This window comes from Schistocerca nitens, chromosome 8, assembly GCF_023898315.1.
Source record: "Schistocerca nitens isolate TAMUIC-IGC-003100 chromosome 8, iqSchNite1.1, whole genome shotgun sequence".
Classification (NCBI taxonomy): domain Eukaryota; kingdom Metazoa; phylum Arthropoda; class Insecta; order Orthoptera; family Acrididae; genus Schistocerca; species Schistocerca nitens.
In genome coordinates, this window is record NC_064621.1 from 612744367 (window position 1) to 612768167 (window position 23801).

The window sequence follows — 23801 nt, forward strand, 5'->3', positions numbered from 1 at the left end:
TGAAATCGGAACATTTCCGACATACTCTTCTGTCGTGGGTGAGAGATGACAGAAGCGAAGCCTGCCAGAAACACTTGCGCCCTCTATGAGGATAATGATACCCGACAGCACATGGCAAGAAATGATTTCTCTCGATATTGAGGAGGATCGTTTCGAAGTTAGTGACTTTCCACATTCAGGATTTGACGAAGATCGTTTAAACGCACTAATCCACAATGATCCAAGTCAGTGTGCTCGAAAACTGGCAAATGTGATTAACTCTTATTACACTACTGGCCATTAAAATTGCTACACCACGAAGATGATGTGCTACAGACGCGAAATTTAACGGATTGGAAGAGGATACTGTGATATGCAAATGATTAGCTTTTCAGAGCATTCACACAAGGTTGGCGCCAGTGGCGACACCTACAACGTGCTGACATGAGGAAAGTTTCCAACCGATTTCTCATACACAAACAGCAGTTGACCGGCGTTGCCTGGTGAAACGTTGTTGTGATGCCTCGTGTAAGGAGGAGAAATGCGTACCATCACGTTTCCGACTTTGATAAAGCTCGGATTGTAGCCTATCGCGATTGCGGTTTATCGTATCGCGACATTGCTGCTCGCGTTGGTCGAGATCCAATGACTGTTAGCAGAATACCGAATCGGTGGGTTTAAGAGGGTAATACGGAACGCCGTGCTGGATCCCAACGGCCTCGTATCACTAGCAGTCGAGATGACTGGCATCTTATCCGCATGGCTGTAACGGATCGGGCAGCCACGTCTCGATCCCTGAGTCAACAGATGGGGACGTTTGCAAGACAACACCCGTCTGCACCAACAGTTCGACGACGTTTGCAGCAGCATGGACTATCAGCTCGGAGAGCATGGCTGTAGTTACCCTTGACGCTGCATCACAGACAGGAGGGCCTGCGATGGTGTACTCAACGACGAACCTGGGTGCACGAATGACAAAACGTCACTTTTTCGGATGAATCCAGGTTCTGTTTACAGCATCATGATGGTCGCATCCGTGTTTGGCGACATCGCGGTGAACGCACATTGCAAGCGTGTATTCGTCATCGCCATACTGGCGCCATTGGTTACACGTCGCGATCACCTCTTATTCGCATTGACGGCACTTTTAACAGTGGACGGTACATTTCAGATGTGTTACGACCCGTGGCTCTACCCTTAATTCGATCCCTGCGAAACCCTGCATTTCAGCAGGATAATGCACGACCGCATGTTGCAGGTCCTGTACAGGCTTTTCTGGATGCAGAAAACGTTCGACTGCTGCTTTGGCCAGCACATTCTCCAGATCTCTCACCAACTGAAAACGTCTGGTCAATGGTGTCCGATCAACTGGCTCGTCACAATACGCCAGTCACTACCCTTGATGAACTGTAGTATCGTGTTGAAGCTGCATGGGCAGCTGTACCTGTACATGCTATCCAAGCTATGTTTGACTGAATGCCCAGGCATATCAAGGCCGTTATTACGGGCAGAGGTGGCTGTTCTGGGTGCTGTTTTCTCAGGATCTATACACCCAAATTGCGTGAAAATGTAATCACATGTCAGTTCTAGTATAATATATTTGTCCAATGAATATCCGTTTATCATCTGGATTTCTTCTTGGTGTAACAATTTTAATGGCCAGTAGTGTATTTACATTTGTACTGGAAGAAACAGTAGAGGAAAAATACTGGCGACAGACGAAGATTAGAATAAGCAAACTGGATGTAGATGATATTGAGTATACTAGTTGCATGGTGATGAAAACATTGCCACGAAACGGGTAAAGATGAAGCACAGTATGAAAGTAGCGAAGAGGTTAATGAGTTACAAAAATTTGAAGTGGTGATGGCCATAAGGATTGCATGAGTAATTGGTGTGAGAGGAATGGAATGAAGACGGGATGGAAAAGAGACAGGAAGGACATAATGATTTCCAGCCGCACGGGTAACTGCGGCAATGCAACGGTGAGAGTTGAAAATCCGTGGCCGACCGGAACTCGAACCCGGATGTTCCGTTTCTCCAGAACGGTTGCCTCAACCGATGCGGCGATCCGGACACGGTTCCCATCACACCAGAAGACCTAACTCATTCCAGTGGAAGTTCGGACGTGGGTTGTGGGTCCGTATCATCAAACGGTCGTAGCGCCCATAAAATGACGGATAAGAGAGTTCAGCAGACATCACATTTGATGAAGCAGTTAGGAGATACACATGAGTAATTGGGGTGAAAGGGATGGAAAAACGCGATGGTTTGAAACAGTTCCCTTGGTATTCGAAGGAACAGCAATAACATACGTGAGTAATTGGGGTGAACGCAATGGAAAAAGGCGATGGTTCGAAAAAGTTCCCTTGGTATTTGAAGGAACAGCAATAACAGGCAAAGATTAGACAAAGCAAATCGGATGTAGAGGACGTTGGGTGTAATACTCGCATGATGATGAAAAACGTTGTCATAAAACGGGAAAAGTTGAAGTACTGGAAGTACTGTATACAGCTAGTGATGAGGCTGATGAGTGCTTAAAAAAATAAGAAACGGTTGTCGCCGGTGATGGTTACACAGAGTGACTGACGCTTAAAAGCCCCCGAATCGATGTAGATGATGCTGAGGCAAGTAATTTAATGTAAGACACAGGGAGCCGCAAATGTCTGGAAATAGCCCAAAAGTGAACGAAAAATGCTGAACGTGTGATGTCACCAGATGACGTAGCTAGCCGTGCTTGTCGATCCTATCCTCACCGGTATGGGACAGTGCCAGTCATTGCTCCCCTAGGCTACTCTGTTTTCGAAAACCTTTTGTAAATGTGTTATATTGTAAAGTAGAAGTTAAAAAATAATGGTGTTCGCTGCAACCAAGCAAAAGCAGTTCTTATTTTGTGTTTCTTTCTTTTTGCCCCTAGTTTTTATGTTGTTATACTTTTAGTGATGATATTCGGAAGCTTATGCTTATTTACTTGTGATGCAATTTGGTAAGTTTTTGTTGTACTGTATTTTAGCAATTAACCAGAGGGGACTACGAGACTGTTGTATAAAATAATGGAATTACCTCAATGTAAGCTTGTAATTGTGTAACGGAATGAAATAAAACTGCCAAATGCCTGTCAGATGCAAAACTCTAACCCGGAACCGCAGCTGTCAAAGTCGCGCACATACGCCCAGAGCCACTCCGACGTGAACATTTGAATTAGGTTGGGACATCAGGTGCGGCAGACCTATAGGCTCCACTGCTACACTTGCAGTGATCTACGTCACCTTGTCATACAATTTTGGAGTATTTACAGACAATAGGGAACTCATGTGTTTCATATTAAATTACAAGTCCCAGCGTCATCTGCATCGTTTTTGCGGGTTTTAAACATTGCGCTTGTAGGCTGTAAACGATACTTGGTCATACTTTCAGGATACCCAACTGGGCATCTACATCTACATCTACATGATTACTCTGCAATTCACATATAAGTGCTTGGCAGAGGGTTAATCGAAACACAATCATACTATCTCTCTACCACTCCAGTCCGCCGGCCTCGGTGGCCGTGTGGTTCTAGGCGCTTGAGTCCGGAACCGCGCGACTGCTACGGTCGCAGGTTCGAATCCTGCCTCGGGCATGGATGTGTGTGGTGTGCTTAGGGTTGGTTAGGTTTAAGTAGTTCTAAGTTCTGGGGGACTGATGACCTTGGATGTTAAGTCCCATAGTGCTCCGAGCCAGCCACCACTCCACTCCCAAACAGCGCGCGGGAAAAACTAACACCTAAACCTTTCTGTTCGAGCTCTGATTTCTCTCACTTTATTTTGATGATCATTCCTACCTATGTAGGTTGGGCTCAACAAAATATTTTTGCATTCGGAAGAGAAAGTTGGTGACTACGAAAAACCTCTTTGCTTTAATGACTTCCATCCCAACTCGCGCATCATATCTTCCACACTCTCTCCCCTATTACGTGATAATACAAAACGAGCTGCCCTTTTTTGCACCCTTTCGATGTCCTCCGTCAATCCCACCTGGTAAGGATCCCACACCACGGAGCAATATTCTAACAGAGGACGAACGAGTGTAGTGTAAGCTGTCTCTTTAGTGGACTTGTTGCATCTTCTAAGTGTCCTGCCAATGAAACGCAACTTTTGGCTCGCCTTCCCCACAATATTATCTATTTGGTCTTTCCAACTGAAGTTGTTCGTAATTTTAACACCCAGGTACTTAGTTGAATTGACAGCCTTGAGAATTGTACTATTTATCGAGTAATCGAATTCCAACGGATTTCTTTGGGAACTCATGTGGATCACCTCACACTTTTCGTTATTTAGCGTCAACTGCCACCTGCCACACCATACAGCAATCTTTTCTAAATCGCTTTGCAACTGATACTGGTCTTCGGATGACCTTACTAGACGGTAAATTACAGCATCATCTGCGAACAGCCTAAGAGAACTGCTCAGATTGTCACCCAGGTCATTTATATAGATCAGGAACTGCAGAGGTCCCAGGACGCTTCCCTGGGGAACACCCGATATCACTTCAGTTTTACTCGATGACTTGTCGTCTATTACTACGAAATGCGACCTTCCTGACAGGAAATCACGAATCCAGTCGCACAACTGAGACGATACCCCATATGCCCACAGCTTGATTAGAATTCGCTCGTGAGGAACTGTGTCAAAAGATTTCCGGAAATCTAGAAATACGGAATCAACTTGAGATCCCCTGTCGATAGCGGCCATCACTTCGTGCGAATAAAGAGCTAGCTGCGTTGCACAAGAACGATGTTTTCGGAAACCATGCTGATAACGTATCAATAGATCGTTCCCTTCGAGGTGATTCAGAATGTTTGTATACAGTATATGCTCCAAAACCCTACTGCAAACCGACGTCAATGATATAGGTCTGTAGTTCGATGGATTACTCCTACTACCCTTCTTAAACACTGGTGCGACCTGTAGGTACAGATCTATCGGTGAGCGAGCTGCTTTCGCGAACCGTGGTCAGTTCCTCTGACACGCAGATTGCGTGCTGCGTGAGAAGAGGCCTGCACCCTGCACCTCTGCTCAACACTGAGTTACGAACCTACCACTCCCCCTCTCACCTTGGCGTGTGTTGAGCGTTGTAACCTCACGAGAGGCGCCCCTAAATCGCCGTGGGCGCCTCGTTACACCACTGTGCGTCCTTGTCGAGCAACTGTCTAGAGGGGTAGAGGAGTGGTGTGCGAGGGAGTAGGGCGGGTGAGAGAGGGAGGGAAGTGAGCGTACCGAGCAGGAAAGCGGCAGAACCTCGTCGCGCGGCGCTGCGACAGAGTGTAGAGGGCCGGCGGCGCTGCTGGGCCAGCGGCGGAGGCGGAGGCGGAGGCGGAGGTGCAGGTGCCTGCCTGTTCCACAGCCTCGAGTGGCCCCATTCGGCGGCCGCCACGTCTGCTTCGGTTCGAGGGCTGTTACTCTTTCCGTCGAGTGCGCACCGCCGCTTGGATTCGTTCCAAGACAAGCGAAAACTCGTTGCGGCTGAGTGGAAGCGAGTCCACCGCAAAGAAATTACGTCCCCATTGTGCCGAGTCCTCCGATTCAATCCAAAAAGCTGCGTCCTCGTGCAGTACCTCATTCGTTCGCGAAAACTGCTGTGTGTATCGGGATTAAATCGTGTTTCCTACGCAAATGACCAGTAATAATTACACAGAAGAACTTACTCTACACCACATGGAGGTAACACACTTTTCTGTTGTGCAGATTTTACCACGATAAAATACTACTGCTCTGGGAAGATTGACAACTTGCTCTTAATGAACAGAAATGAAAAGGTGTACACTTCACAACACATGAATTGTTGTTGGCTATCGGATTACTGAGTCAAGCACATCACACAATAATTTGGATTAAGGGAGATTTCGAAAGTACGTTTCATCACTGATTTTTGCACTGGAAGTTTATTGCCAAAATAAAACACGCAAAGGCATCATGAACAATACACTTTGCACTATTTTTCGACATAGTCGCCACATACACTGATACTTTGCTTGTGGCGTGCAAACGGTTTGAAGAAGCCATTCTAGGAAAAAAAATGTAGTACCCAGCGATGTAAAATATTGTTACACAGCCTGCTGTCCCTGAGCACAGGTTCGGAAGTGACGTCCTCAGAGTGTAGCTTTCCATGGAGGGAACAAGTGGAAGTCCATTGGTGCAAGAAGAGTGCTGTAGGCCTCTCCCATTTAAAGCGATGACTCTGATATTGTGTGACCCTTGCTGTGTGTGACTTCTGCGTTATCGTCCAAGAACACAACAGCTTCTCTTCAAAAATGGCTCTGAGCACTATCGGACTTAAGTTGTGAGGTAATCAGTCCCCTAGAACATAGAACTAACCAAATCTAACTAACCTAAGGACATCACACGCACCCATGCCCGAGGCAGGATTCGAACCTGCGGCCGTAGCGGTCGCGCGGTTCCAGACTATAGCGCCTAGAACCACTCGGCCACTCCGGCCGGGCAACAGCTGATCTCTAGAGCCCTGATCTCTTTCGTGGAATGAGGGACCCACGTTTGGTGAGGGTGTCGATGTAGTTTGCAGATTTGCAGATTCTTGGTCTCTTGCCCGGAGGAAATAAAGGGGAATCACATCTTCCGCATCTCAGTACAATGTGGACATAACCTTTCCTGTGGAGGGTTACCTTTCGAATTTTTTCATGAGTGATGAACTAAGATGCTTCCACGCCACTGACGCGCCCTTCGATTCTGGGGAGTAAAACGGTGCACCCATGTTTCATTGCCTGTTATGATTCTGATCAAAGATGATTCACATGCTTGCACTCTTGTGGTCTGGGCTCAGATTTCTCGGCACCTGTCTTGCAGACATCTTTTGGTAACGCGGCGCATCACAGAGCATGTGATGGACCTGAGCATTCCCAATATGCAGTGTGTACGCCACGTCTGACACTATTCTGTGTATATCTACTGACATTCGTGAATGTGAGGAACACCCACCTCGACATTCATCCTCCACCCTCTGCCTTTCTTCTCTGAAGACGCAACACCAGCGACCTGATGAGATGTGATCTCTTCATCAAACGCAGTCTGTTGGCGGTCATGGATGATTGAGACAAAAGTCCCCTCTGCCCATTCATGCGAGGTGACAACACACACTTCAGTTGGCGACCACATGGTCAGTACACGTCTGGCTGCCATCGTAATGTGTTCTCGAATAAGCTCAGGCACGCCACTCTGCTGTTACTCTCTCTGCGCAAGAATCATTCCTCATCCATTGACTCCCCTACCATCGTTGAACTAGCAATGGGTGTCGAATCAAATGGCTATTTTTATGCCACCTGACGTACCATCTTATGTTTAAAAATTTATGACGAACCTCAATTTCGGAATATCTCTCACAGTAATTCACAGAGATATGAAGTGGGAAGACAGTATAGGCATAGCCTCAAAAAAATCAAATGGTAGACATCGATTTATTGTTAGATTACTGTGGAACTGCACAAAAGAATTTCCTGACAGAAATAGTAATGTTTAATACTTTTAACTCACAAACCCTCGAAGAAATGACTTGCAAATCTCTCATAAATTTTTAGAATCCTCTTTCACAGTAGAAATTATGCGCATTGTTTCGTTGTCTACGTAACTATCCAAATACATTAAGAACCTTAAAATATCTACAGAGGTTTACAATGTCGACATATGTGCATTTTGTGGTAAAAGCCTTAGTACGTCCTTTCACCTATAATGGTACCATTAGGCAACAGCCAGCATACGCCAGGAAGCTGGCTGAAAATACGACAGTTACACTAGAATTCGTGTTATGGCCACTTCGTCAGGAGTCTCAACATTCATATAAAACAAGTTACCAGATACATTAAAGTTTGTGACATCCACACTTTTAACGGCCTTAGAAAAGGATTAGCAAGGCACTGCTAATGTCTTAGTTTCTAGTACACTGCTGGTAGCAGCACGTAACTCTCAGTAATTCTTTCTACAAAACTCTCACAGTTGTAACTGCAACAATATCTGTTCCAAGTTTTGTGGGTTGAAACGAGCACCACAACCAACTGCCAACACAGCATATCAGTCTACTCTCTTCAGTACACCAAGCCTACAAGAGAAATCACTGCCATAAAATCTCTGCTGTAAGTAAACTTTAACATGTCTCCCAGGAACCCACAGAAGTGAGAGAATCATTGGGCAGACGGTACCTACTGCTAGGTCAGCACTTCTTAAGAATGCCCAGCAAATCACTAGGACGACCACACCCCCAGTCTACCTACTTTTGCTACCAATATTAACTTTTAATATTTGCTTATATCTAAATCTGGTTTTCTTGTCTCGCACACACTTGTCTCTATGTTAAGCTACTGTTTATCTCTTCTGAACGATAGTTTTAATTAAAGTTGTACTAATTTTATGCCTGTGCCTTCACCCATTGACTCATATGTTACATTTTCTCTCTGCATTATCTCCTTCTCCCCCCTCTCTATATCCATCTGCTTCTTTCATTCTCTCTATCCATCTTCTCCTGCACTTCTCTCATTCCATGTACTTCTATCCATTCAGTCATTCCATGTCCTCCTCCTCCCAACTCTATCACACTATCTCCTCTTCCCCCTCTCTTTGTCCCTATGCCTCCACCCAGTTAGACACTCCATCTCATCTGTTCTCTTTTGTAGGTCATCTCCTCATCCCCCTCTATATCTCCATCCCCTCCTCCCCCCTCTCTCTACCCATCTCCTACGTCACCCAGTTTTTGCCCCCACCCAATCAGAGGCGAGTGGTTCTTACCTCCACAGCATTTTTTCTTGACAGTGAGTAGTTTCTATACCAGCACTGGTTTAAATAGATACAGTGGTTTAGGAGAAGATGTGCAACATACATACAGGGTGTCCATAATTAAAATTACAGTTTCAAAACGCTGTACAAAGGAAGCCACTGTTCAGAATAACGTTAAAAGAGAAGACGTGAAGCGTACATACAGGGTGTCCATAATTAAAATTCCAGTTTCAAAACGCTGTAGAAAGGAAGCCACTGTTCAGAATAACGTTAAAATTTGAACTGATGCAGTGGAAACGTCATGGAACAACAAGAAAAAAAAAGGAAAAACGAAAACCCGACCAACAGATGGCGCTGTAAGCGTCAGAATGTGCACACCAACAGACATACCGCAAACAGCTCTTCCTCAGTTTGCCTCCACGATGCAAAAGATGAGTGTCTCCATGAAGGATTGCTCGTTAGTGGTAAAGCTCTTTTACAAAAACAGTGACTGTGCGCGAGTAGCCCGGCAGAAGTTCCAGACACGCAAGGGCATGAAAAATGGCGTTGACCCAATGTCTGTTAAGAATTTGGAGAAAATAATTAAAAAATTCGGAAAGGTAGGTTCTTTGGAGGCACAGTGTGGCGGAGGGAGGAAAACAGCAGATCGAGGATGTGGCCACAGCATTGCAGGAGGAGTCGAGCGATGGTGTGCAGACATGCAGTGTATGCGGAGATACTCGATTGTTGGACATGCCAGCGAGCGTGGTGCATAAAATCCTATGAAACATGCAGCATTGCTATCCACACAAACCCATCCATATTCAGGAGCTGCTTCCTGCTGATCTGCCATCAAGACAAATGTTCGGTCAGGAATCTCTTGTTTACATGAAAGTGGACAATGAAGGCCATGGAAAGCCCATTTCTGTCTCCAATACCATGTAAATATGCAGAACTGTAGAATATGGGCAACGAATAATCAGAAAACACATCAACCTGTACCGTTTCATTCTGAAAGGGTGACTGTGTGGTGCAGATTGACGGCAATGTTTATCGCAGGGCCGTATTTTTTAGGGGAGATTAGTTGTGCAAGTCCCGTTACCTGGGTAGTCACTGGTAATTTCTGTGAGAGTCTTTTACCCACCTCCGGAGTGAACGAGCGGTTCTAGGCGCTACAGTCTGGAACAGCGCGACCGCTACGGTCGCAGGTTCGAATACTGCCTCGGGCATCGATGTGTGTGATGTCCTCAGGTTACGTAGGTTTAAGTAGAATGAGATTTTCACTCTGCAACGGAGTGTGCGCTGATATGAAACTTCCTGGCAGATTAAAACTGTGTGCCCGACAGAGACTCGAACTCGGGACCTTTGCCTTTCGCGGGCAAGTGCTCTACCAACTGAGCTACCGAAGCACGACTCACGCCCGGTACCCACAGCTTTACCTCTGCCAGTATCTCGTCTCCTACCTTCGAAACTTTACAGAAGCTCTCCTGCGAACCTTGCAGAACTAGCACTCCTGAAAAAAAGGATATAGTGGAGACATGGCTTAACCACAGCCTGGGGGATGTTTCCAGAATGAGATTTTCACTCTGCAGCGGAGTGTGCGCTGATATGAAACTTCCTGGCAGATTAAAACTGTGTGCCCGACCGAGACTCGAACTCGGGACCTTTGCCTTTCTCGGGCAAGTGCTCTACCAACTGACCTACCGAAGCACGACTCATGCCCGGTACCCACAGCTTTACTTCTGCCAGTATCTCGTCTCCTACCTTCCAACACGTTTAACGATTCGTCGCATTCGAGACAAATTTGAAGCCGAAGGCTGTGTTGAAGATGTACACAAACAACGATCTGGACGCCCTGTAACAGTAACAAGTCCAGCTAACTCCCGTCGTGTGTTACAACAATGCACTAGCTCACCACAGAAGTCTGTGAGACAGTGTGCTCGTCAAACTGGAGTGAGTCGCTCAAGAGTTCGGCGAATTTTGAAGACAGCAAAGTGGAAGTTCTACATCCCACGATTGCTACACGCAATGAACGAGGCCGACCCAGATCGTAGAATGGAATATTGCGAGTGGTTTACTAACATGGTGCGCCAATGATGAAGAGTTTGCAGAGATGATTCTGTGGTCTGATGAGTGACAGTTCAAACTCAATGGTACAGTAAAACACTGTATCTACTGGGCCGCCGAAAATCCGAACGTCCATCTAGACAAAGCCGTGAATTTGCCAGAAGTAAATGTGTGGTGAGGGTTGTCTTACCGGGGCTTGATTGGGCCATTCTTCTTTGACGGCACAGTTACCGGTGAGGTGTACCTTCAGAAGCTTTAGACATCCATTTTACCTGCCAATGGAGACTTGTATGGAGACGGAAGAGTTTACTTTCAACAAGATGGTGCCCCAGTCCACTACCAAAATCGCGTTAGGGCGTCTCTCGACGAAAATCTACCAGGAAGATGGATACGCCGTAGAAGTGCTGTGCAGTATCCACTGCGTTCCCCAGACGTAACTCCTCTGGACTTTTACTTGTGGGCAACACTAAAGGACGTCGTTTATCGACAAAAGCCACGTACATTGAATGAACTTCGAGAATCCATCGTACATTGATGTGCAAATATCCAACTGAACACATTGCAGTCAGTAGTTCGTGCTGCAATTCGGCGGCATCGTTTGTGTGTGGATATTAATGGTGACCATTTCGAACACCTACAATGATATCTTTAAGTCGGACTTTAAGCTACACTTTCACCAAAAATGAGTAAATTGTGTCAATTAGTTTGCAAGTTATGGTCTTTTAAACAGTGGTTACATTTGTTTGGACCCCTCTGTAAAGCTGTCGTATTGCGAATGTGACAGTACCTAATTGTAACAGATGGAGTAGTTGCTCTTCCACACACCATCTGATATGTTACCTGTGGTTACTTGTGCTTCAGGTACTGGGCCTACGTAATGCTCAATTTAAAAAAGAGTAGCTCGATGTGTAGTGATAGGGTCGAGCTGCGAACGTCTACTTTCATGCCCCACAGCTAGCTGTCTGCAATAAATAATCCGTATCTGTGACCCTGCAGTGAAACAGTATACATAACTGCGAGTTAATAACATACACATAAATACAAAGTGAAAGAAAACGAATAATTTAATAACAGGGATTCTGTTCTAAAGTCTGAAATTGATGTAGGCGACAGAGAATTAAGCTGAATAATTTTCCTTCAAGACAGGACATCTCAAGTAAACGCGAAGTGGGTCCTAGGATATTCGTTAAACATACAGACAAAAATACCCTTATCAAATGTAGTAAAGCTACGTCTAGAGCGTTACGAGAATGGTCGGAAATCCCCAAACATTCTTCAAAGCCTCACGAAAACTAAGTCCACTTCGTGCTCACAATATACGAAATATTCATCATTTCAAAACAGTTCAGAGTTCAACATGATGATTCACAAATTAACAAAAGCGATACAAAAAATAGTTACCCTTACTATGTCATTCCTCGGTTCCGTAAGGCGGAGCAAATTCAGATCTGTCGTCAGCTACAGTCCCTTGAAAAGTTAAAAGTACTGTAGCGACCGTTCATTGCCCAGAATAAATCGCCTACACCATTGTGTCAACGCATGTTACCATAAGCAATCTGCCTTCCTCCAGCACTCGATACAAAATGTCCGCCGCGCGGGATTAGCCGAGCGGTCTGAGGCGCTGCAGTCATGGACTGTGGGGCTGGTCCCAGTCCTCCCTCGGGCATTGGTGTGTGTGTTCGTCCTTAGGATAATTTAGGTTAAGTAGTGCGTAAGCTTAGGGACTGATGACCTCAGCAGTTAAGTCCCATAAGATTTCACACACATTTTCACACAAAATGTCCAGAATCTCTCCCTTGAGTGCTTCACTAGAGAAGTTCCAGTCTCTATTTGACCCAAGCAGTGTTTCGCCACTGTCGAACTATCATTGGCTGAAGACCATCCCCACCAAGACTACATCGTTCTCAGGCTCTGCTGACACTATCTGACTCACCTGAGCACTTTCCCGCACTTAACTAATATACAAAAAAAGAACACATTGACACCGGTGTGTCAGACCCACCATACTTGCTCCGGACACTGCGAGAGGGCTGTACAAGCAATGATCACACGCACGGCACAGCGGACACACCAGGAACCGCGGTGTTGGCCGTCGAATGGCGCTAGCTGCGCAGCATTTGTGCACCGCCGCCGTCAGTGTCAGCCAGTTTGCCGTGGCATACGGAGCTCCATCGCAGTCTTTAACACTGGTAGCATGCCGCGACAGCGTGGACGTGAACCGTATGTGCAGTTGACGGACTTTGAGCGAGGGCGTATAGTGGGCATGCGGGAGGCCGGGTGGACGTACCGCCGAATTGCTCAACACGTGGGGCGTGAGGTCTCCACAGTACATCGATGTTGTCGCCAGTGGTCGGCGGAAGGTGCACGTGCCCGTCGACCTGGGACCGGACCGCAGCGACGCACGGATGCACGCCAAGACCGTAGGATCCTACGCAGTGCCGTAGGGGACCGCACCGCCACTTCCCAGCAAATTAGGGACACTGTTGCTCCTGGGGTATCGGCGAGGACCATTCGCAACCGTCTCCATGAAGCTGGGCTACGGGCCCGCACACCGTTAGGCCGTCTTCCGCTCACGCCCCAACATCGTGCAGCCCGCCTCCAGTGGTGTCGCGACAGGCGTGAATGGAGGGACGAATGGAGACGTGTCGTCTTCAGCGATGAGAGTCGCTTCTGCCTTGGTGCCAATGATGGTCGTATGCGTGTTTGGCGCCATGCAGGTGAGAGCCACAATCAGGACTGCATACGACCGAGGCACACAGGGCCAACACCCGGCATCATGGTGTGGGGAGCGATCTCCTACACTGGCCGTACACCACTGGTGATCGTCGAGGGGACACTGAATAGTGCACGGTACATCCAAACCGTCATCGAACCCATCGTTCTACCATTCCTAGACCGGCAAGGGAACTTACTGTTCCAACAGGACAATGCACGTCCGCATGTATCCCGTGCCACCCAACGTGCTCAGGAAGGTGTAAGTCAACTACCCTGGCCAGCAAGATCTTCGGATCTGTCCCCCATTGAGCATGTTTGGGACTGGATGAAGCGTCGTCTCACGCGGTCTGCACGTCCAGCACGAACGCTGGTCCAACTGAGGCGCCAGGTGGAAATGGCATCGCAAGCCGTTCCACAGGACTACATCCAGCATCTCTACGATCGTCTCCATGGGAGAATAGCAGCCTGCATTGCTGCGAAAGGTGGATATACACTGTACTAGTGCCGACATTGTGCATGCTCTGTTGCCTGTGTCTATGTGCCTGTGGTTCTGTCAGTGTGATCATGTGATGTATCTGACCCTAGGAATGTGTCAATAAAGTTTCCCCTTCCTGGGACAATGAATTCACGGTGTTCTTATTTCAATTTCCAGGAGTGTATTATAACAATATTTAAAGAAAAGAAATGTTATAAGCATTCATTTACATTCACACCATTTACTACAAATCAGAGTATTATTTGGTTCATAAATAAATAAGCCTGCGTTCTTGCGCAATTGCGTTCATGTAAAATGGCAACAGATTGTCCTTAAGTATTTTTTGATATAGTCACTTATGCTTGCTTGATAGAAGCGTCTTTTGGCACTCTTTACAACAGTGGTGTCTGCTAACACAAGCAATTGATCACGTTTAAAATACGGCTATTTTTAATACAGTTAACAAAATATTCCGGGTTATTGTGCCGTCGTAGAAGGGATTTAACTTTAAAAACCCGACGTTTCGTCCACATCTGCGGAGGACATTTTCAAGGGGGATCGAAGCTTTGTTAATGTCCGATTCACACACTGGCTTGCTACTGACTGCAACAAAATTGCGCTTCCGCGAACTCCCGCGCAGTGGCGTGAAGTCACATCTTTTGTAAACGCGACCGCAATTGGCCGTTGTCTACTGCCGTCCCCCGTTATCATTCCATAGTGGGAGACTCGTACACATCTTCTTCAGCATCGGAATCTAAATTTCGTTCAGTTTCAAGCCCTCCTCCTTCCTACTGAAACTCTATGGCCTCTCTGTGTAGCCTTTCGTGGTATCCGCTTGTGGCTGCTAGTACTTGAGTGCTATCAAAATGAATGTGGTGGTCTCTGCTTGATGCAGAATTAAAACATCACACTACAACAGTGCTCAAGAAAGGTTATTCGTTTGCTGAGGTAAAAAGTGCGTTAAGACCACAGCGTATAACACAGCAACTGGAATTTACGTAGCTTGTGCAATTAAATACCAAGTTTGGTTTATTACGTATTATTCCCCAACAGAACAATTAGTCCTGTCACGGAAGAGCCACGCATAACACTATTGTCCGCTACTACTATACCATAACCTCAAAGCTGAAGGTAGATCGTAAAATGGAACTATTTGGTTAGAGAAATTACGGTACAAAGCAACAGAGCAGTGTTGCCCTCTGAGAGGAATTTTGTTTTGTTGACCGTGAAATACCTAACGGAGGTAGATTATCGGAAGTGAAAGTCAGAATTACGTAAATATTTAAACAGTAACAAACAATATTTTATCTATTTACACTGTTCAAAGAATAAAGAAAACGATCGCCAGCCTAATTAGGCAAGAGAATGATTGTCATTCTTGTTCAAGAAATTAAGTATGAGTAACCTTAACGGACAAACACAACCTATGCTTTGCTACACTCGAGTGCAATGAACTCTGACACCTGCATATGTTTACGGTAAGATTATAGCTAACAGAGCAGAACAAACTATTTTCATAAATATAACAGATAACGAAACACAATATTACTTTCAGGGCTTATTCAAACTAAATGGTCTTTATAGCATTACTATTAATATTCGCTGCAGAATCATTAATGGGACATAGGTTCAGTATTATTGATCAAATATTTTCCTAGGTGACATAAAATTATAAATGTAGTTCACTGCAAAATTATGAACTGGTCACAGGTTAAATATCTCTCAACTAAATAGTATTCTATTTAGAATGAAAGTTATATGGAATTCACTAACAGGTTACTTCTCACTGTCTTTTGAATAAAGAAATTATTGTTCTCATAAACAGTGGTAAAGGATAACCTGCCGATTATTACACTATTAATATGCACTTTCAATACCCAAAAGAAACAAGTGCTTAACAAGCATGAGTACATAACTTTCCACAAATACAAATGACGACTTTTACTGCAGTGAGACACAATGTTGACAAATTCGCAAAAAATTGACTCACCTTAAAAATTTACTACAGGCAGCAATGTCATCATTTACTAAGCAAAACTTTATAAGCCTCAGTCTTAAGAATTTTAATTACTAAAAGAAACAGCAAATTGTCTTTATTACCACAGTCTTCTACTTTCAAGTAAATGATGAAATAGGTGACTTTGAAACTCCAAAAATCTTTAACTTGAACTGTTTCCATCACTGGGAGGCTTTCACAAGACTACATTTACTACCTCCCACAATTTCACTAAATCCACAGTAAATATGAATTCTCCCATCTTACCAAAGATCAAACAACATTATTTGATTAAATATTAGGCTTTGAGGCTTTCATTTTTTCCACAAACTAGGACACTCGGTAATCATAGTTCAAATGGAGAGGAACCTGAGAGGTGTTTTGATAGGAATAAATCAAGGTAGGTACATGAATTCAGTTACAAGTTACCTTATATTTGTGCACACTAAAACATCCAATAAGCTGATCGTTCACTGTACATTATTATAGTATTCCGTTACAGTGATTGCGCAATGTGGTGGCAACTGTATGTTGGTAGGTTGATTTGCAGGCAGAATTGTTAGACTCTGTGCCTTCTTAGTGGCGATGATAGATACCAATTCCAGAATTCCAGCTATTTATCCACCCATTCGAGGGATTGGTAAGCGGCAGGAAAAGCCTTGGTTCAAATGGCTCTGAGCACTATGGGACTCAACTGCTGTGGTCATCAGTCCCCTAGAACTTAGAACTACTTAAACCTAACTAACCTAAGGACATCACACACACCCATGCCCGAGGCAGGATTCGAACCTGCGACCGTAGCAGCAGCGCGGCTCCGGACTGGAGCGCCTATAACCGCACGGCCACCGCGGCCGGCCAGGAAAAGCCTCTCTGGGAACCAGCACAATATACAACTTTTACATGGGCAGTGCACAGTTTGGTAGCTCGTCCCCGACTGACCCTTGGTGCCACATTTCCTACTTAGGCCAACCACAATTTGCGCGCGCTACACAGTTCCGTTCCGGAAGGGAACCACTACACCTTTTTCATACAAACTAATTAAGAGTCTATAAAGGCACATTTGCATGCCGAGCGTGAGTTTCCGCGGAAACGCGAAATATTAATTAAATAAATAATCAGTGACTAATAAATAAAGCCTATGGCACACAACTGCAGCGCTGTGTCGCTGATAAAGACAAAAGAATAATTACGTTACTCTTATGTCTGTTTAAGAGAGGTCAGAGCTCAGGTAGAAGTGGTGCGAGAAGCACGTATTTTATTTTATTGTCTGGCACACCGCCATATTTTCATGTTATAGAAGAATACTGCGAGTTGCAACCACACTAGGCACTCGATTCTGTAATGAATTTATATTTATAAAAGTAAGTAGGATTATGAACTGTAGGCTATTTCATTGAACATATCTGATTTAACTAACTGTGTAACTTTTTTATGTTTAGTAGACAATCACCTCTTTACGACGTATTGGCATGGCTGGCAAATCATTGTAATATTGAGATTAGATCATGAGTCCGTACCTACCGCAGCAGTCTTTGGAAACGATTTAATTACGAAGTCCGATTATTTCAGTTTTATTTCACGGTCAACTACGAGTTACATTGCCTTTTCCAAATAGCCATTGTCAAGCGTCTGATACCGAATAATTAATCGTCCACGTTCCAGATAAGCAAATACCAATTACAACCAATCATCATACATACAGAATAATTAATCATTAATATTTTATTCCATTTTATTTTTATTTATTTTATATTGGCGACTGCGTGTCGGACTTGTTATTTTGTCATTTGTTACATTGTTCTTTTTGTTTCATGTCAAAAATAAATTTTCTGGACCTGGACGTGAATGTATGAGAGATAATGAAAATCTGAAGATATTTTCCAATTCTAAAGTTTTTCCGGAAGACGCAATGAAGCTTCCAGCAAAATAAGGTAAGACGCAGCATCTTTGCATTAGCAGGCTTGACCAGACGTATAATTCAGTGTATTAGCTTTTCAGTAAATTCTGTAGTGTTTCTTTCGCGCATAACAGTTTTCAGTAACAAATTTCATTCTTAGCACTTTTTCCTAAACAATAACGTATCCAACAATACCAATACACGAGTGTACAATATGGCCGACTTCTGTACGATATGATGTAACACGGCCAGCAGCCATTACCAATAATCTCAAATTCAGTTTATATTTTTAAATTAACGGGACAGCCATTGTTGCTACGAGCGATTCATGCTCAACTGCATTTCATTTTAAAATCAGTGTCAAATATTTTCTTGAAACATAAATCACGTGTGGCATGGTAATGACTAGAAATCAATACGCAAAAATGGAACAGCAAAGACGTACTATTCAGACACAATCCGACTCGGACGAGAGACAAATGTTAGAAAATGACTTTACGACAGCAACCGGTAGTGACGATTTATCAAACATTGACGCAAGTGTTGACGGAAATTTTGACAATAGACCGTCCACCACAAAAATTTCAAAGTCTCAGTCAGAGCCCATGTTAATGCATGACGTCACGTCTAATGTCGCGGCGGGGGCACAGACGTTGCAAACGGTAAACATTGCCGACATGTTACAAATGATAATGAAACAGAACGCCGAAAACATGGCAGCCTTACAGACACAAAATGACGAAATTAAATCTGACCTCATAGCACTCAAGACGAGTAATGACACTTTATGTAAACGTGTGGAACTTATAGACGCCACACTGACCAAACAGATGACTGAACTCAGTACTAAATTTTCCCAGCTTAATACGACACAAGAAAAGACTACAACTGACGTAGCACTTTTACAGACACAAGTAAAAAATCTTAATGTCACGTGTGAAGTTCTTACTGAACAAATTCAAACATATCCTTCAGTACACGACAACCTTGAAAAACGAATTACTGACGTACAGAATAAATTTGACAACGTTGAACAACACCTGACTGACATCTTACAATCTGATGCTACAGCTCATTTTCAAAACATTAATAAAGAATTTCATGATTGGGTAGTGAACAAAGACAAACATTTTGATAGATGCCTACGTGAAAATTTACCAACAATTGTGCACGACTCCGTAGCGCAATACATTACTAATAACAAACAGCTGATCAGTGACGCAGTACAATCCGTCACTGGACCAATGACACAATTCACCGATCGACCACAGTCTGAATGTAACGAAAATATCAGTCAAAATGTACAGTTCAGGAACCAATATACATTCGAGTATGACACACACATACCGCACACGACAAACACACAAGAACAAAACACACCACGATTACAACACATACCACGATGTACAAACACAAATACAAGCTATTATCATGGTAAACCACAGCAACATTATTGTAATTACTCGCCAGCTGAACATTGCAGTAATTACAGTGGAACAAATCCATATCACAATGCAAAGGAAGAAGAAAGCTTAATGAAACACAGGCAATTTCAGATTTTTATCCCAGAAAAACGAACCATTCATCCGGTGATTTTTCTTAAATCTTTTAGTAACGCATTTCCACGCACTTGGAGTGACCGGAAAAGGATTTCATATATTGTCGGTTACATCCAAGGCGATGCAGCTGTCTGGGCATACAGTCAAGCTGACGTATGTACCACGTACAGTGAGTTTGAGCGTGCTTTTCTGAACAAATTCTGGTCGCAATCCGTCCAGGAGCGACTCAGAAGACAAATTCTAGAACCTGAAACTTTTAACAGTAAAAATGGCAACTTACGCAGATATTTTGAAAAATACTTGAACATGGGACACTTTTTAGACGAACCAGTCGCAACACGCGATATACTCCGTGCGTTGAAGGCCAAATTGCCTTTCAACATTAAAGAAAAACTCCTACATATCCCGGATGACGATTCAGATTATTTTTTAACAGCTTTAGATTCGGTTGACATGTTACTTGAAGATCAGCGCTTCGCGCGGCAAAACAGCAGCCACAATGTTTACACTAGTGGAATGCAAAACATGCAGGCTTGCCAACTCAATTCTGGCGCGCCCACAGTTGGATACGCGGTACAACAAAAGCAGCAAACTCACATGCCGTCTCAATACGGAAATCAAAATCAACACGCGTATTCCAATACAAACAATAGTTACAACAGTAATAACACTTCATGCGGCAATCCATACAAAAGGCACCGCGGTAATAACTACAACGGTAACAACGGATACATAGGCAACAACAAAAACACAAACAGAAACAGAAATAATAATAACTACGAGCCAAGACAGCGTCAAGGCTGGACTCGTAACGATCAGTACTTTCATTCAAACACTGCTTTACCACAGCAGCCACCAGGACAAAATTGGAGCATACCTTATGACCGACAGGTAAGTTATAATGCGCAACAGCAACAACAACCGCAAAAGTTTGGAGATCACAATAGGCAATATCCGAATGTGAATATAATAGAAATGACACCTGACACACAACCTCAATCTGTGTCAGTACCTAGTACGAATGCTAATCCAACAAACTAGAAACAGTCACTTCTATGCCCCAGGTCGTGGCTGAGGAATTCTTGGGGGGCGACTTCAATGTTAATCAGTTATTTGGCACCACAGTTGAACATCAGAATAATGATATGCCGAATAATTCTAAACAAAAATTACCTGTTTTATTTATAAGATACAACCACAATAACAATATATCAGATGAACTTTTACAAGACAGTACACAATGTCGTTCAAACACAAATGAAATTGTTTTAGCATCTACCACTGTTGTAGTAGGTGGGATTCCAACTACTATTATTCTAGATACAGGTGCAGCTGTGAGCGTTTTGTCTTTTAATTTCTATAAAAAGATGTGTGAATTGGAACCTGTGCCTGAGTTTCCTGCCCAAAACTGTAAAATAACTACGAACATTTAGGTGAGCTATATTCAGCAAAAAACTGAAAATGTGAAGTGCATAATTCGTGCATCGTCTAGTGACAATACTACAGTACCTAACTTCAAGATGTTAACTGGATTAAACGGACACAAAGTGCCTGTCCAGAAAACAACACGACGGGTGGAAGAATTTTGGTTGGAACTTCAGGGAATGAAATGATCTCGAAATGTGACGGACACTCTTACCTGGACTGTCCAAGGATCCACGCCAGCTATGTGCCGTCCGAGGTTCTGCAACCAAGCTTCCACGGAATGTAAAAAACGAACTGCACGTGGACCAATTACTAACGGGTCACGTCAGATCTGTAATAAACAAAGCCTTTTTGTCACAACGAACTGCATCACAACGACTATAATGGAAATGGAAATGGACACGCTTATATTTTAATCACGTTGTTATACAACGATGATACTAACCTGTGAAAAAATTATTGTGCAGCAGATGAATATGAACTGTAATAACGACACGATGTGAATAGGTCGACACACCTGAAACATACGGACATTTTTCTTTGAAGTATTTCAAAACAATACTATGTAACTAAGAACATTCAACAATCTGAGTTGTATTGTGATATAACAAATATTGTAAATTTAAAACTAAGTTACCTGTTATAGAATGTAGTCTTCATATGTAATCTTGGTTGAATATTTTCTTTGTGCAACGACTAAGATACGCGCGCACACGAACAATATGAACTGCATTACTGTGCCGCGTGATCTAACTGTATGATATAACGGCACTGCCGGAGTCACACAGACGCTTCTGCGCATGCGCGCACTCTATCTGCCAACATAAGAACTTTTACGACGCACCCGCGTCATTCAAATTTTGTATATAATGTGTATAATGTGTGTAATGTAAGTCATGTGAAAAGTTGTAGATAACTTAGATTTTCTTGTGCCTTTAGGTGAATTGCTCGCCTGCAGGTGCGTCCTTTCGCCTCGCAATTCAGGGGGCAATATAAAGGCACATTTGCATGCCGAGCGTGAGTTTCCGCGGAAACGCGAAATATTAATTAAATAAATAATCAGTGACTAATAAATAAAGCCTATGGCACACAACTGCAGCGCTGTGTCGCTGATAAGGACAAAAGAATAATTACGTTACTCTTATGTCTGTTTAAGAGAGGTCAGAGCTCAGGTAGAAGTGGTGCGAGAAGCACGTATTTTATTTTATTGTCTGGCACACCGCCATATTTTCATGTTATAGAAGAATACTGCGAGTTGCAACCACACTAGGCACTCGATTCTGTAACGAATTTATATTTATAAAAGTAAGTAGGATTATGAACTGTAGGCTATTTCATTGAATATATCTGATTTAACTAACTGTGTAACTTTTTTATGTTTAGTAGACAATCACCTCTGTACGACGTATTGGCATGGCTGGCAAATCATTGTAATATTGAGATTAGATCATGAGTCCGTACCTACCGCAGCAGTCTTTGGAAACGATTTAATTACGAAGTCCGATTATTTCAGTTTTATTTCACGGTCAACTACGAGTTACATTGCCTTTTCCAAATAGCCATTGTCAAGCGTCTGATACCGAATAATTAATCGTCCACGTTCCAGATAAGCAAATACCAATTACAACCAATCATCATACATACAGAATAATTAATCATTAATATTTTATTCCATTTTATTTTTATTTATTTTATAAGTCCTAAGTGAAGGTCAGCAGTTTATATAACAGTAACTAAACATATTAAACAAAACATATCATTTGCACATATAGGTAGTTATAAACAAAATTATTTAGACAAATTCCAAATGTATACATTAAGTTTTGTCTCCCTCCAATTGGGACAAAGAATTTAAATGACAGATATACTACATTGCATAGAATCAAACCCTGACAGCAAAGTTTTTACAAAGTAAGGAGTATACAATTTTGTGTTATCGATTCAATCCAACAACCTTTACAGATGGTCAATGTTCTAACATTAAACCAAAACAAAAGGCAAAATAAATCCGTACAGCATTAGAGCTATGGTGTTACAAGCGTAGAAATCATAGTGATGTTCAAGCGTCTGTGGCATCGAAAGTTTTCTTGTCATTCACTAAGGACGTGACTGACTGCACTGGAAAAATATTGAAAAATCGCGGTCATCAACACACCCACACGGAAGATACAGGATCACCTAAAATCGCTCAATGATGCTCGCCAGCCGCTGGAAAGAGCTGGAATTTACAGGATTCTGTGTAGTTGTGGGGAGGTGTACGCGGGTACTGCAAAAAGTGCCGTGAAAAACGACTCGGAGCACAAGGGCAATTGCAGAAGAGGGGATATTAGCAGATCAGCCTTTGTGGAACATGCTTTACAGGCAGAAGATCACCGCATCCATTTCGACAGGACTCAAGGACTGGCATCCACAAGCGGATACCACGAAATGCTATACAGAGAGGCCATAGAGATTGCGAAACATCCCCAGAATTTCAGTAGTAAGGAGGAGGCCGTAAAATTTAATGAAATTTGATGCTGAAGAAGATGTGTACCAGTCTTCCATAATGGGGTGTTAGTAACAACGGAAGACGGCAGTCGACAGCGGCCAATTGTGCTAGCGCATTCAAAAGATGTGACGTCACGCCACTGCGGGACCTCGTGGAGTGGAATTTTGCTGTAGTCTGTAACGAGCCAGGGTGTGAAACGGACGTTTAACAAAGCTGCGAACACCCTTGAAAATATTCTCCGTAGATGGGGACGAAACGTCGGGTTTTAAAGAGAAATCCCTTCGACCACGGTATAATATTTAATTAACTATGGCAATTCCGGCCATGAAAGTTTACTTTTTACAATCGTTTTTAATAGCACTTGCAATCAATATTTAAATAAAATTGGTGACCAAATAGTAAATGTTCATTAAATAGCCACAAAAGTATGACAACATATGAAGTATTCATCCTGTAATAATT